Below are 11128 nucleotides of genomic sequence, written 5' to 3'. Positions count from 1 at the left end.
CTGTCTCCAGATGTCCCAGGCTCCAAGGCTGTCACAGCTACAAGATAATGTTGATAAACCTATGCAGAGGGTCATTCAGCTGCCAGAGCCTAGCAAAGACCTTGTGACCCAGTCCACGGGAGCTTAGATTTCACCAAGGATCTGTGGATGCAGGAGCTGCAGGGTCTCACCGCTCATTTCACATCAGCTGCTCCTGCTGTTGGGAATGACTTCACTGTAAGACACTGCCAAGGTTCTTGACTCCCACTTCCATCGAATTCAGAATTGAGCAAGAACTTCGTACTTTCAGCTTTTCCAGCTGAACTCAGAACAATGATGATGCTTATTTCCTCCTACTCTCAGCATTGAGGTTATTGTCTTATTCAGAAGAAAAATGAACTTCCTGAAATAGACCATTTTTTTGCAAGCTTTAATTAAACAGAAAATCCATATCCTAAGTTGTAATTGAACAGAAGAGCTATGTGCTCTCTAATGGGCTTGAAGAGTGCACATAGCCCCTTGCAGTTAATGAATTGGGTTCTTTGTATGTTGAAAGGCACAGAGAAAGGTTCTTCCTTAAATTAATCTCTAAGACATTGTTTTAGATCCTGACTCAATCACAGACTATGGTTGTTGAGGCCTAATTGCAAAATAAAAAATATAGGCTGATCTTCTGAAGTCTCTGAAGGAGTGCCTGCCTTTTCCAAAGGCTCAGAATATTGTGTGAGGCCCTGTGTCTCCGTTACTGCATAGATATGAAATACTTAGGATAGTGATCGGTGAAGAACTAAGTCTGGCACCACAGGAGAGATCCAAGCAGCAACTGTCTGCTTCAGGGGGTCGACCCTATTCTGGCAGAGTCAATGGAAGATATGTTGCTGGCTGAGACTCAGCTCCTTGACGTAGCAACACCTACTGTGAGGACAACAGGATGCTGAACTTGGGTCCTGCAAAGAAGGTGATTAGCTGTAAGGCCTGGCTTTATAAAGCCTCAGATTTCTCATTGAGAGAATGTTGCTTGGTTGTGCTTGTTTGTTCTGCTTAACAGAAAAAGGGGCACAAGACCTTCCTTTTTACATTGCCCATTGTTTCTATTCCCCTCCTGAGCTGTGCCAAGCATTTGCAGGACCAGCCCCACAGGATCACTGAGGCAGGGAGGCCGCAGCCACTGCAGCACAGCATGAGAATCCCACTGTCACTACACACCATGAGGCAGCCTCCACCACGCTGTTCCTTTCTGGACAGGGATCCCTGTGTCGGGGAAGGCAGCTGAGGCAAGAATAAAATGCTGTGGCAGCTGGACTCAGATGACCGTCAGCCTCACGCAACCAGGTCATAGGCAATGTGGGATGCCAGGGCTCCCCCTTACCCACTGACAAGAAGAGCCTGGCAGTCTCCACTCCTCTGGGGAGAGAGGCTGCAGTCAGCCTGCCCTGCTGAGACATGAACCAGCTCTGGCTGGGGTCAGACAGGAATCACAGGCTGCAGTGGTCTCCTGGGTGTCATCAACAGCCTGGTCAGTAAGCAACTTTCCCCCTTTCTGGGAAAAAGACTACTCCCGGCACCCCAGGCTGTGATTTTGGTGGTACCAGTGCCTCTCGGTGTAAAACAAGTTCTGTCACTGGTATATACCTGTGCCTGCATTAGTGTCTTCTCCTACTTGTCCATCTCCATGAACGTGTGTCTTGACTGTTCCCTGTCAACATGCTGTCATGCACATGATGTGTCCTCGAGTAGGGTAGGGCAATTACTTGTCCCCAGCAAGTGCTTTGCATGTAATTGCCAAGTGTGTGTTTGAGTTGGTTGAGAAATAACATAAATACACTGAATGGTAAGTTCATACAGCTTCTCTTTTCAGATGTGTGTTGTCAAGCCTCCCATCAGGAGCTGGCATTATTTAGATGATATATGTCTCATAAGGAAAGTAAAGTATTTTTTCCTCAGTAGCAAGTGCATGGCTGTGTTTTGTTCCAATTTGCGGAGGATTGCCTTCCAGAGTGCCATGTCTGGCTGGGGAGCCCCTGTCTTGCAGAAGATAGATGTGCCTTGAGGTGGTTAAAAATCTTCAGAAGGAGATTTGAAAAGCATAAGGTGCTCTGAAGAGATGTCACCACCACAGTTGGTTGTGTCAGCAGTCGCAGTGGCCATGGTCCGAGCCCCATGGTGGTAGTGGGGTCTTAAGGCACTCTCAGATCCAGCCAAGGGGGAAGAAAGCAGTGACCTAACCGTGGTGTCAAAGCACATGTGAGGCACGGAGAGATTCATCGATGTGTGCAGGGAGAGGCATGGCAGAGGTGTCTGAGAGCAGGCTCAGGACTCTGTCAAGGGGCAGCCCCAACCAGCTGGGGTCATGAGCATGGAAAGCTCCCTGCAGTCTCTCTTCTCTCTCTCTCCAGGAGTATGATACATATGTCCCAACAACATGCAACCCTCACTTTCCATGTTTAAAAGGAGCAAGTAAACCCTCGGACCTCCCGTTAGTACAGCCCAACGTCTGGAGTTACTCTATCAACTGTGTTCAGATTGCCAGTAGATGTCAGTCAGGACCACTCACAACCCTTCGTGCCTACAGGCCCTTCTCTCATCTGTGTTCAAAGGAGGTTGGCAGCAAATGTCCCATTTGTTTTACCGAAAGAGACTGAGACACAGAAAAAAATACTTTATTGGTGGTAAAAAGACAGCAGCAGAAGCCAGGGTTTCCAAAACACACTCTGATACTATATCCTCCCACCCCAGTATTTGTTGCAAACTTTGCCCATCTCTGGCAGGTTACAGTTCTTCTCTCTCCAACCTTTAAACAGGGTTAGTACAGGTACGTTTTGCTCATTTTTTTCAGTCTTGTGAAGAGTCTTTTATAAGTGCTAGTATTAGCCTACAGCTGCTGCTGACTGGTAAGCCTTTAACACGGGAGAGAGTTGGCTGGAGACCACTGTGCCTTGTTTTACAAACACACATCAGAGCAGGAGTCACTTATAAAGAAAAGAGCAACATCAGAGGATAACTATCAGTATTCATAGACTTTATTAGTAACTAGGGAAAAGGGAAGGAGAAGAGAACATCATCTGATGAGGCAGCTGATTACAAACCCAGATGAAGTGCCATGCCACCCTTTTGCTGGTCACAAAACCCCTAATTTGGGACATCCAAACCTGAAAGCATGGAGCTCAGCACTGGGACAGCAGTGGAAGTAGGAAGAATTTCAGAGGGTCCAGCCTCTCTTCTGAGGTCAGAGCCTAAGGGATACATTAAAAAAACAATGCCAGGTTTTGAGGAGAGGTGGCAGAATTCAGTGCTTGAGGAACTAAGAAGCCTTGGTCAAGGCTCAGTTTCAGAGGTGACAAATACCAGGCATAGCTCATTGCCAGCCAGCCATGCTGTGCACATGCCAGTCACCCACCGGGGTGGCAGAAGGGTGCCAACCCCCTGGGTGCGGTGAGTTAAGGCCAAGCTCTGATCCAGGAGTGCTGAAGGAGGAATGTGAATGCTCAGCTGGTAAAACAATGTGAGTGTTCTGTGACGGGCCTCCAGCCTGAGGTGTCTCACGAGGCTTCTTTGAGGCATGCCACAGCATGTTGCCAAGAGCCCATGTACCTGGCAGTGACAGGGCTCTACAGCACAGGATGTCCTAGGCAGCCTGGATGGTTCTGTGTGCTGACTATTGCCACCCCCAGAAGACATCAGCCATTTCTCTGATGGCATGCTCATGTCTAGGTGCCAGAAAGCATAGTCGCAGCCTAAGAAATAGCCATCAGAGCAGCATGCAAGGCAGGAGCTTGAAGATGGCTGTGCTCGTGCTGCCTGAGAAAGAGCTTAAAAGCCATCCTGTCATTTCTGTTGGCTCTGACAAGGTCTCCTTCTGCAAAAAGCATCAGAAATAACAGCAAATGGCTAGCTCGGACATAGAAAAACTCCATATATGCGCAAGCACACACACATCGCTGTAATGTTTCAAAACACCCAGGTTGTTCAGACATGTTTGGAGTTCACAAAACAAAGCAAGCTTCGAAATCACATACAAAGATTTCTGGGACAAACAAACGGGCACAGCTTTTACTCAGTTTCCCATAGAATAGACAACTGTTACAGCACTGAGAGATGTCAGTCTTTATGAATCCTTTCAAGAATACAGTCTCTGCTGCCTCAAAGAGTTCTACCCTGTATATTCCCAGAAGAGGCCATGCTACCAGCCTGTACTCTCCAACATGTATGTATGGAGGGAAGGGCAGTGGACCACTTAAGTTCTGTAACACCACGCTCTGGTCCTTGAGCTGCTCACGGGGTCACACTGAAATGTGTGACTGGGAGTTTGCCTTCAAAAGAGGCCAACAGTGGTGGAAGGAGACTTGTGACATCCAACCCACGTCTACATTTTCCAAAACCAAGGTGGAAGGGAAATACACAGTACAGCACTGAAAAAGCCTCCTTGTCATGTCCTCTGTAGGCTGGACACGCTTTGTTAAGGCCTTTCCAGCTCTGATTTTGCTAGCCTTATTAGGTTTGGCAGGAATTGTGAGAGGGCTGGGACACCTCTCAGGAAGGAAAGTTTTAGGGACTATGTTTCGTGCTTGCCTGTTTCTTGCACTAGGAAGGCCGACTGTGGGACTGGCCCAACCTGGTGAACAGATGTGCAGGGTCTTGGCACTTCAGTGGAAGGGAGTGGTCTGTGGGCCACGCTCTGGCCACAAGACCAGGCTACAGAGGCCTTGAGCTCTGGTGTGAGACATGAGAATGACTTGGGGGTGTTGGTTGATAAGAAGCTCAACATGACTCAGCAGTGTGTGCTGGCAGCCCAGAAAAGCATCCGTGTCCTGGGCTGTATCTAGAGAAGCGTGGCCAGCAGGTAGAGGGAGGTAATTGTCCTCTATTCTGCTCTTGTGAGCCCTCACTTGGAGTTCTGTGTCCAGCCCTGGGGCTCCCAATATAAGAAGGTTACTGACCAGTTGGAGCAAGTGCAGATGAGACCATGAAGATGCTCAGAGGGCTGGAGTACCTATCCTATGGGGACAGGCTGAGAGAGTTAGGCTTGTTCAGCCTGGAGAAGAAAAGGCTCTGGGGAAACTTTATCACAGCCTTCCAGGAGTACCTAAAGGGGTCTACAAGAAAGCTGGAGAGGGACTTCTTACAATGACCAGTAGTGATAGGACAAAGGTTAATGACTTTAAACAGAGAGAGGGTAGATTTAGATTAGATATAAGGAAGAAATTCTTTACTATGAAGGTGGTGAGATGCTGGAACAGATTGTCCAGAGAAGTTGTGGATGCCCCACCCCTGGAAGTGTTCAAGGCCAGGCTGGATAGGGCTTTGAGCAACCTGACCAATTGGAAGATGTCCCAGGCCATGGCAGGGGCTTTGGAACTAGATGATCTTTAAAGTTCATGCCAACCCAAACCATTCTATGATTCTGTGATTCTATGATGACGAGCCTTGGTAAGGGCTGTGTTGCTGGGGACCTGCTGAAAGTAGAGCAGGAGAGAAGACTGAGTTGAACAGAGATCAGTGCATAGGTGTGCAATGTAGGCACCAGGAGCAGGGAAAAAAAATGCAGCAAAGCTCAGTTGTTACTTCATTTTAAAACAGAGCCAACTGCACTCTGTTCTCTTACTGTGCACTCACGAGCACCAAGAGATGCGTACAAATGGCCTGTTCAGAATTTGGGCACCAAGGTCTGTGTCCAGGTGCTGTGGTCAGGGGATCTTGTAATGACACAGGACAAGGAACACCAGTCACGGAGTTCTTATGTCTTCTGTGTTCTTAGCCTGGTGACCATAGCTTGTTTTTGCATGTGCTTTTTCACACCCTTTAGGAGGTGACAGTGTTCAGTTTCTTATCTTGTCCCTCCCCTGAGAGTCATTAAGATTTACTCATTTTCCTTTCTTTCCCAAAATGAGTGCCTGGAGGAGCTAACCCTAAATGTGTTGATGTCCTAGTAAGCTGCTAAATTCAGTGTCATCAACATCTGCCACACCCGTTGTTCCATACCTGGGCTTTTATTTATTCTCCATTCAGACCTACCTTAGCTTTTCTAATAGGATTCTCTACTCCTCCTTCTTCTCCCAAATTACTGCCAATTGTCTCCCACCCTAGGACATTGAGCTGCCATTCAGTAGTTCCTGGGTAGCTCTGGACAACCTCTGCCCTTTTTGCATGCACTAGTCATCCCCTCTTACACAGCAGTTTCCAAACTAGGAGAGAAAAATTAGGTCTGGAGAGGAGCAGAGCAGCACTGTCAAAAAACTTGAGATGCCCTGGCCAGGACAAGCACTCAGCAGTGGCTCTACTGAAAGAAAAAGTTAAGTATTAAGATGCACCTGGGACCTTGTGGAACATAACCAGTTGGGCAAGCTGGAAGGTGAGGACAAAGATCTCCAGCATAAGTATTTTAGGAGTGTGGAACTTTCAATTTAAACCCGTTACCCCTTGTCCTGTCACTACAGGCCCTTGTAAAAAGTCCCCCTCCAGCTTCCTTGTAGCCCCTTCAGGTACTGGAAGGCTGCTATAAGGCCTCCCCAGAGCCTTCTCTTCTCCAGGCTCAACAAGACGAATTCTCTCAGCCTGTCCGCGTAGGAGAGGTGCTCCAGCCCTCTGATCATCTTTGTGGCCCTCCTCTGGACTCATTCCAACAGGTTGATATCCTTCTTATGTTGAGGCTCAACATATGCCTCGGTTTCCCTATTGGTGAATGTGATTTTCCTGCAGGCTGCATCAGAGTTGGGGACTGATGTGGTTTCTGACCCTTTGCATTTTGCCTTTTTCTTTCACCTAATATGATGTTCTGCCCTGTCTTGGAAGGACATGGCATGGTAGTTCTCTGTCAAGGACACACAGCACTGTTAGGCATCCAGGAAAGCACACAGGAAAGGCGAAGTTATGGATAAGACAGAGCTTGTTGCTTATCTCTCCTTCTCCAGAATACAAGCTGTTTACTGTCACATTATCTCACGTTCTGCTGTTGAGCAGTGTCCCTCTGGGTCTACAGCCACTACTGCAAAAAAAGTTTGAATCTTTTTGGGGCTGCTGCAACAAATAGTAATGGCAGCAGTTCAGGCTTTGAGAGTGGATAAAAGTTAAAACAGTTTTTTAGGAAAATCTGATGGGGCAGCCTGGACTTTGCTCCTGAGGAAGGAGGTGAAATGTCTACGTAACATTATGTATGTCAACATTCATGCCTAGGGAGGGAGCTGACCTCTCGAGAGCTGAGTTGGGACAGATAAACTACACTTTAATCCTGTTAACCTCCTGCAGGCACTGAGTCCCTCAAAAGGGAAGCAGAAGGGCGGGGTACCCATTCCTGACTTGCAAATAGCAATGCGAATTGTACTCGAGGGAGGCCTGTCCCAGGAGCTTGGGCTGAGTGTGGGAGGATGTTGCACTGGGGAACTTGTATTGCTGCCCAGTTTAGCTTGATGCTGCTTCTTAGTCTGCAGTCCCAAGCTTTGTCCTAAAGGTATGAGAACATGGGGCAGTCACGACCGGTGTCTCTCCAGAACTGCTTTGTTAGAGAGGGCATGGGAGCTTCCTTTCTTCTTAATAGGCTCCCAAACCTTATATCCCTACTAGCTGCTATACAGCATGGCCAAGATGTATCTTTGGTTTAGGTTTCTATTCCCAGCTTTCTCATCAGACCTCACCATTTCTACTCCCTCTGCTTGTGTTATCTTCCTTTCTTCATCTGTCTGTGAGGGAAAGGAGTGTCTCTGTATTTTTACTGTACAGTTTATGGTAGTCCTAGGTTCTCTGTAACACTGCTAACGACAGCAAGTTGGAGCTGTAAATATCTGAGCACATTTATGATGTTAGCTTTTTAACTACTGCAGAACTGCAATGGTGATTTAGATGTGCTAAATACTTTAGAGTACAGAAATTACATCCTTGTCTAATTACTTGCTTTACCCAGGTAACACGTGTACTTCTATTAGTCCTATAGTTTAGCTCTTCGTGATTTCCGTTAGTCAAGCCCATGATATCTTAGTGTAGTGCACTAGTTAAGTATTGATTTCCTTTCTCTTAGATTTGCTTGAATCCTTTCTTATCTTTAACCAATTAAGGATTTAGTGCTACTATGAATTCACATAATGGACTAAATGATTAACAAAACTTGACAAAGTCGGATTTCTTCTACATAATCTGCAAGTCTTGCAAAAGCCAACTTCCACAAGGCAAGCAGCACTTTAACCAAGTGAGGGAGGCCAGTCAGCACTAGCTTTGCCATGATGAGCAATCGGGGTGGGAAAAGTCATGGTGAGATATTTTTGGTGCCTAAGGTGGTTAATTTGTAGATGCAGCAGACTCAGCACATGTGTACACATATGTACAGGGTGTGCCTTTTAGAATAGTTTACTGGAGCTTTGGAAAAGAAGGGCTTGGAAATACTTCTCACTCATGCACCATGTCTGATACTGGTGTCTTCTGCATTGATATCAGAGCTGCTTTTGTACAGAGAGCATTGGGATCTGCTTCTTGCATTCAGTAGAGAAGGCAGTAGTACTCATCAGCACACAGTTCCTCCAGCACATATTTGTCATGCATTCTTCTGCTGGCTGAAGTCCCTGAAATATTTTATGATCTTTATGAAATTCAGCATTAGGCAGGATTAAAAAACAATCTGGATCCTCAGGGCAGTCAAAGCAACATCATAAAGAAAGCAGTGGAGAAACATCTGAAAATTTTGTGTCTGGAGATTCTGCTAGACAAAGTCATGTCTGATTTGACCAAGTGGTGGCAAGTCGTGGTCCCTGAGGAAAGGTGGACTAGAAGCAATGCTCAGTGCCCACGTCAAACAGATGTTTTTGTGATGCTGTGGCTCAGGCTGCAGGAAGATGGGAAAAAGGGATCAGGACCTGAGCAGACAGTGGAACTCAGTAACCTCCTCTCTGCTCTGTGTGCTGGGGCACATGTTGGACATGTCTAGTGACCAGAACCCATACAAAAGGAGCAGTGTTCAAATCATCTTTTTTCAGCAGGACTTCTCAAAGCCTGACTTTCTGCTAGGTCCCATGTCCAGGAGATTATCATGATCTCTGCTCTCTGCGACCCTGTAGTGGCAAGACATCAGAGGCTCGAGGTAACAGGGGCTAAGGCACAAGAGCAAAAACCCCAAACCTGTGCTAAATCCTGCATGAGATCTGAAACATGATTCAGGTTTCTCTTGCCTTGCTATCACAGTGTATCAAGGCAAGACCTGAAGCATTATTTCTTTAATGTCACTCTATAAAACCAACAGGGCTTGGTGCTTGCTAGAATGTCACACTAGGCTAATGCCTTTGTTGTTTCTCTGTAAGGACCACATCCTTTAATCAGAAGCAAAGGCTGGCAGTTGACAAGGCAAAAGCCTCTCTCTGTGGATGAGCAGCAGAAAGCAGTGCTGGCACCCACCAACCTATAGAATGCTGCAGTGAGAGGAAAACACCGTGATAACATCAGGCTCTCCTCAGGCTTGTTATGAGTATTTGTTTAAAAAAAACCCACACCACTGCCCACTGTTTTCCACCTCTGTACTGGCAGAAATCTCTCTCAGCAACAATATGAGCTAGATCAACCAGATCAGTAAAATGATGCAGTTGAAAACTACTCCTTGGCTGAGAATTAAAGCTCCTTGAAGAAGCCCAGAAGACTGTTGCTTGAAGAATTGGCTAGAGGAAAGCCAGAGCCTGCAGCCAGGTGCTCTAGTTGGCAGAGTGGGTTCCTCCCCATATCTCAGGTCTCTATTTCTGTGCCATCAGGATGTGCCTGGGTGCAGGGGTCAGAAAAGTGCTCTTTCCATTCCATGGTGTGTGGGAGGAACCGTGCTGTTCCCTGAAATTGCTAAGTTTCCCTCACCTCTGTCTGCAAGCAGCTGAGAAGCTGAAACTCTCAAGAGTAACCCTGAACCTTCAACTCTGCTCCTTCCGCGAGTGATTCTCCTGCACCACTGTGCAGGCACTATGTGGAGCAGCGAGTTCATGACTCAGAAAATGCTCACCTCTGCTCCCAAGCACGCAGACTTTATTTTTGCTCACTGTCCCAGGCACGTGACGGGGGGGTTGTCACTGCAGCACACTGAGGGCGAGTTTGAAATTTCAGGTTTGAAATATGCTTGGAGACAGACAGATGTGTGTGCTTGGTGAAACACTAGGGCAAAAGGCTTCAGTGTAGGCAGATTTTCCTCAAAAAAAAGGAAGTTAAATGACAAATAAAATAGGAACTCAAGTCCACTTCTGACCAAAGTGCCTGAAGATAACATCCTTATTCAGCAAGCCTGATCCTTGGGTGCACCTACGGCAAAACTTGCTCTCCTGACAGATGTCCAAGGCTATTTCAATATTCCCATAATCCCACCTGCTCTGGAATCCTATCAGCCCTGGAAAGAAATGCGGCTGCATGAGATGCCTTCTGCCAAGTGCAGCAACATGCCTGGAGGGAGGCAGGTGTCAGAAGGGGGATGGGTGAACCTTCACAGTTTTTATTACGGGCTCTGATTGGGAAGGTAGAGATAGGCTTCGGCTTAGTTGAGCCTTAGATTGATCTAGCATGAGGCGTTGGTTGAAAAAAAGCAATGCTGTAGAGAGCTGTAGAGGGTAGTCAAACCCGAGGCAATTAATATGGTGGCTTGACAGCACTTGCATAAATCATGTTGATAAACCATAAAAGTGGGCCTTTCCTGCATTCATACCGCCAAGGAGTCAGGGGAGAGCAAGCTTATTTACAAAGACAATGGTGCTTGGGAACAGGAGGTGGAGGAGAAACCCTGGCAACAAACCGAAGGAAACCCAATCTTCTGCTTTCACACCTTCTCCGAGCCTGGAACACGTGGCAGCCCTGGCTGACGACAGCGGCTGCCGAGAGCCCCTGGGGCGCCGGGGAGCACACAGCCTCCGACGGGATGAGATCAGCCCGGCTCCATCACCCTTGGAGGGGCTTCCAGGAGTGCCCCTGCCCCAGCTCACCCAGCTGGACTGGAGCCATCCCCCGGGTGTGATGAGTTTTGCAGACGGTGGGAGGGCGGGAGAGAGAGTGGATGCTGCTTCCCACCCCCAGCTGTACCCCGCTGTGCCGGGGATGTGCAGAGGTCCCGGGCAGTTTGCCGGGCATCGCCTCTCCGACCCCCGTTACCCACTTCGGCGGTTTCCACCGAGAGACCGAAGTTGCCTTCCCCCTCCTCCTCCTCCTCCTC

This window comes from Eurypyga helias, unplaced genomic scaffold (assembly GCF_000690775.1).
Source record: "Eurypyga helias isolate BGI_N326 unplaced genomic scaffold, ASM69077v1 scaffold23247, whole genome shotgun sequence".
In the NCBI taxonomy this organism is placed as follows: Eukaryota; Metazoa; Chordata; class Aves; order Eurypygiformes; family Eurypygidae; genus Eurypyga; species Eurypyga helias.
The sequence above is the reverse complement of the archived record's forward strand: the minus strand, read 5'-3'. Positions refer to the sequence as shown.